Source organism: Limulus polyphemus, unplaced genomic scaffold (assembly GCF_000517525.1).
Source record: "Limulus polyphemus unplaced genomic scaffold, Limulus_polyphemus-2.1.2 Scaffold5371, whole genome shotgun sequence".
NCBI classification, from domain to species: Eukaryota; Metazoa; Arthropoda; class Merostomata; order Xiphosura; family Limulidae; genus Limulus; species Limulus polyphemus.
The window spans coordinates 53,335-59,042 of NW_013670981.1; the positions used below are offsets into that span (position 1 = coordinate 53,335).

At 34.1% G+C, this 5,708-nt stretch overlaps 1 long non-coding RNA gene across 1 annotated transcript in view; it reads left to right on the forward strand.

Moving 5' to 3' along the window:
* LOC111089147 overlaps nucleotides 1-5,708 on the forward strand; it is a 51,274-nt gene that overhangs the window by 44,160 nt on the left and 1,406 nt on the right. Inside the window, exon 2 of the long non-coding RNA XR_002613477.1 lies at nucleotides 3,985-4,240. This is a non-coding gene — a long non-coding RNA (uncharacterized LOC111089147). The remainder of the gene's footprint in view (nucleotides 1-3,984; nucleotides 4,241-5,708) is intronic.

Genomic DNA, 5,708 nt, shown 5'->3' on the forward strand with positions numbered 1-5,708 from the left:
AACAGGACAGTGTAAGTAGGATACATAGTGGGTACCAATACAATACAGTAGAACGTGTTGGTAAACAGGACAGTGTAAGTAGGATACATAGTGGGTACCAATACAATACAGTAGAACGTGTTGGTAAACAGGACAGTGTAAGTAGGATACATAGTGGGTACCAATACAATACACTAGAACGTGTTGATAAACAGGACAGAAGTAATTAGGTCACTTAGATAACAGTTATAAAGTTAACAGGAATGTGGCAATTGGAACACACAAACAGCAAGAACACGGCTACTGATTGTAAACACAGATCGAGTAGGACACATAGTAAATAAAAGTAAACAGTACATCACCATAATAAGATCAGTATGAACTGAACCTGTATAAAACCAGGATAGGGTAAGATTGTTAACCAGAACATGTAGGTAGCAGGACAGAATAATCAAGATAAATGGAAAACACAAGTTGCAAGGACAGTGGAACCAGGACACACAAGATTAGTGGATAGAGTAAGAAACGTGGACTGCAACAACCGAACACGCACACATAGAAAAGGGCAATGGCAATGTAGCACTTGGATAACGTGTTGCAGTGTACGACAAAACCACAGCATACTGAATGCACGTATATAGTAAATAGAACACCTAGATAATGTGTTGCAGTGTACAACAAAACCACAGCATACTGAATGCACGTATATAGTAAATAGAACACCTAGATAACGTGTTGCAGTGTACAATAAAACCACAGCATACTGAATGCACGTATATAGTAAATAGAACACCTAGATAACGTGTTGCAGTGTACAACAAAACCACAGCATACTGAATGCACGTATATAGTAAATAGAACACCTAGATAACGTGTTGCAGTGTACAATAAAACCACAGCATACTGAATGCACGTGTATAGGAAATAGAACACCTGGGTAACGTGTTGCAGTGTACAACAAAACCACAGCATACTGAATGCACGTATATAGTAAATAGAACACCTAGATAACGTGTTGCAGTGTACAACAAAACCACAGCATACTGAATGCACGTATATAGTAAATAGAACACCTAGATAACGTGTTGCAGTGTACAACAAGATCCAGAGCATACTGAATGCACGTATATAGTAAATAGAACACCTAGATAACGTGTTGCAGTATACAATAAAACCACAGCATACTGAATGCACGTGTATAGGAAATAGAACACCTAGATAATGTGTTGCAGTGTACAACAAAACCACAGCATACTGAATGCACGTATATAGTAAATAGAACACCTAGATAATGTGTTGCAGTGTACAACAAAACCACAGCATACTGAATGCACGTGTATAGGAAATAGAACACCTAGATAACGTGTTGCAGTGTACAACAAAACCACAGCATACTGAATGCACGTGTATAGGAAATAGAACACCTAGATAACGTGTTGCAGTGTACAACAGAACCACAGCATACTGAATGCACGTATATAGGAAATAGAACACCTAGATAACGTGTTGCAGTGTACAAGAAGATCTAATGCATACTGAACACGCATATAAAAAAATAGAACACCTGGATAATGGGTTGCAGTGTATAAAAAGATCCACAGAACGCGAAACACACACATATAAATAGCAATTAAGACAACTGACTAATGTGTTGCAGTATATAACAAGATACAAAGCATACCGAACACATGTATAGCAAAGAGGGCAGACACTTGGTTGACTTATTGTAATGTATATCATGAAACATAGCATCCATAACATACACACATATAACAGTTAAGACACCTGACTAATGTGTTGCAGTATATAACAAGATACAAATCATACCGAACACATGTATAGCAAAGAGGACAGACACCTGGTTGACGTGTTGTAATGTATACCATGAAACACAGGCATCCATAACATACACACATGTAACAGTTAAGACACCTGACTAATGTGTTGCAGTGTATAACAAGATGTTATACCGAACACATATATAGCAAATAAGACACCTGGTAATAAGATGCAGAACACGTGAAGTATAAATAGCAGTGTCAGATACATCAGGACACCAGAATACTGCGTTACAACATACAACACCAAGTGATTCCTGATAAGGTGTAAGCAATATTAAAAGAGCTTTTGGAGTGAAGGGGGAAAATTTAATGTTTTGTTTTTTCTTTGTTGGTGTTAAAAGAAAGCGTAGGTTTTAAAAGATCTGTTATATGAGTTTTTGTAGCCATTATACGTTTATATCTGTGGTGTTTTTTCTTCCTGTACAGCTGTTAATAGATTCTTTGCAGTAAACTATGTTGGTAGTTATTTGATTACTGAATATCAAAGATTTGGGAATTGTAATCGTATTCATGGTGCCTATAGCCTGTTTTTTCTTCTTCTTTACATTTTTAAGACTCCAGGTATTGTGTTGGGTGAACTAGTTTTAGAGATAAACTATTACTACTGTATTTTTATAATCTAATTTGATGTTTAGAATAGGAATACTCGGTTGGTTTGACTTTTAAAACAAAAACTGTGGGCTGGAATGGAGATGCCCATAAACAATTTGTTAAAAATTAGCTATGCCACAAATAAAACAACAAAATTAGTATTCTTCCTATTCATTCCCTATACGTTTTCAAACTTTGTAAGATATAGTTTTATTCATTCCCTATACGTTTTCAAACTTTGTAAGATATAGTTTTATTCATTCCCTATACGTTTTCAAACTTTGTAAGATATAGTTTTATTCATTCCCTATACGTTTTCAAACTTTGTAAGATATAGTTTTAAATGTTAAAGGTTTTATTTTACCAAATAAAATGATGTTGTTCTATGTTTCAGTTTAAGAATTATCTTACTGGCTGAAATACCAGTTAACATATTAGGTTAATGAAACCATATATTTTAACGTGGTACTTTAGCCTGTAACTTCCTTTTTACATTAATATATCCACGTTTTAAATTACATTAAAACAATATTCCTTTGATGGTTACAATGTGTTTGACTATCTGAATAGTTACAGATACAACACTTAAGGCCCCATTGTTGTCGTAGACACGCTTATGAACATGTAAAACAATACTGAATTGTCTGGAATAATTTTATTAGCTTTAGAGTTATCCATTTGCCAATCCAAACATCTCTCTGGCTTTTCAATTGTATCTAGCAAAATCACGGGATACGACAGAAAAGCCAGAGCGATGTTCCTGTTGATCTAGTATTCATATAACACCGAACTTGTACTTGGTGTGTTCAGAAGTTAGATAGCAGGCACTGTAAGTAACACATTACGATTTCAATCGTAACACCTGTTTTTTTTTTTACATATTCTATCAAAATAGTCTGGTTGACGTTGGACTGAAGAGGACACGTGAAACTTGTGTCCATATAAATTTGTTGTTGTTCCGTAATAATGGATTCAAACTTTATTTTATATAGATAATATTTATGTTTATCACCGTATTTTCTATACACCTTATTCTTTTGTGTAACCATACCCTATCTTGTTCTATTAGAATGACTAGCTATTTCTGCTTCTTGCTGTATAACTGAGTAGTTTTGTAAAAAAAAATATTACATTCCAGGTATCAGTGATTTGTTTCTAGCTTGCACAAATCCCTAGTCCTTTGAAATATTACATAAATTGTGTTGTGCGGAGAATACTGTTAGCCTATCTCATATGTATGACTTCCGGCATTCTCCACAAATATGGTCGGTTGCTTTTTGTTTTTCTATAAGAAGAGTTTCCACGTGCTTGTTTTTCTGTCTATTTACTTATGTACTTATTTACCTGTACCACCTAGATCTAGTAGAGTTTTAATTCCAAAGTTAATATTACAATTTGATTAAACTATTGTAAAATTAATTTTTCCTCAGAGCATCTCAGTGGTACTGGGAAGCACCAAAGCCTTTAATCAAAAGGATTAACATAATGCTCTGATTTGATCGGCACGTAATTCATTAATTAAAAGTGATATTTTCGGTGTGTTGCTTATCGTGTTTACTTTTTTCTTGTATAGAACGTAGCTGTAACCAAGGTGACCTTGAATGGCCTAGACGATGGCCCAAGAGAGGTACTTTGTCCACCGTCGACTACTACTCTAAGTACTCAGCTTTCAGATACCGTGGACAATGGTTGCACTCGAGAGTTGAACGGTAATATCCTCGTGGAAGATACCATCTTCGCCGGACAGATTCCTCCTCCGCCTCCACCACCAAGGACCAGCTCCAGTCAAAATCACTTGGATACCTATCTCAAAAAGCTTAGTAAATCGAGTAAGTTGTATAAAGATTATAAGAAGTGATAAGCTAATACATATGAAATACATTATTTTTAAAATCTTTTATCTTTACTGCCTTCTCATTAAACAGGGTTTTACATAAAAGTCCACTTTTTATATCTGAAAAAAAGGTATCCTTAATGATATTAGTATCATGATACATAACATAAGGTCTCTATGAAAGTAATCCATTCAGCTTTTGATCTTAACGTTCAGTATCACGATACATAAATTCTATATGAAACAGGTGGAGATATTAAAGTAATCCATTCAGCTTTTGATCTTAACGTTCAGTATCACGATACATAACTTCTATATGAAACAGGTGGATATATTAAAGTAATCCATTCAGCTTTTGATCTTAACGTTCAATGTTTATTGAACTAGCTCCAGCTCCTCTCTCAGTGCTGTCTTCCGGTTATCTGAACAGATAAAAACGCAATTGTGTTCGGCATATAGCAAGTTACTAGAAACTTCATGTAATGTATACCAAATATAACATAGGACGACAGACGATCTTGTCGTATATCGACCAAGGTAGAGAGATATATATTGTAGTCTTTTTCTTTAGACTTTAAGTTTAACATAACTGTTGTGTTTTATTTTTGAACATTTAGTTACAAAGCAGCATATATTGAGATGGGTTTATGCTTTGTGATTGGTGTGTGGATAATAGCCAGTTATTTTTTTTACTGATGGATTACGTGTTTGAGAAAGAAAACTCAACACAAATGAGAAACTTTCGATGAAACAAATGCTAACTTCCCACACTTCTATAATAATCTGTATATAGAATCTTTAAACTTTTGTACCGTATCCATCAATGTCTTGTGTAATAAACCCCCTAAATGCTTAAAACACGGAGTACGATATTATCCACGTCACTATGATTCTTATATAAAGTAGTTCGGCTTTAGTTGACTTTACTTTTTTGAAATTATCGAAATTGGTGAGGTTACGTACAGAAAACCTGGGTTATTACCTAGAAGCTAAAATACGATTACTCGGTAGTTTGTGGTCGTAAAATTTAATCGTACCACTCGTACACATATAGTAATAAGTCTTATTATATCACATATGGTAATAATCCAATCGTATCACATGTAGTAATTATCTAGTCGTGCAACCAAATAACACGTAACTATTCATCAAACTTGAGCTTGTTTTTTCAGCTTGGAATATATTATGTTTGATAACTTGCAGTCTCATAAAACGTTTAAATGAAGTACAGTTTGAAGTATACATTGTCATGATATAAAAATACTGTTTGGTTTGAATTTTGGTGATTAATTTATATTTGTGAGTGAATATTTTATTATTTTTAAGTTTTGTTATAATAAGAGTTAAAAGCAGACGACGATTGTAGAAGGTTTTGTTAATAACTAATTGGTGTTGAGAGTATAGAAAGTGGCCAGACGACTATGTAATAAAGATATGAATAGCGTGAAAGCAAAGAGAATATA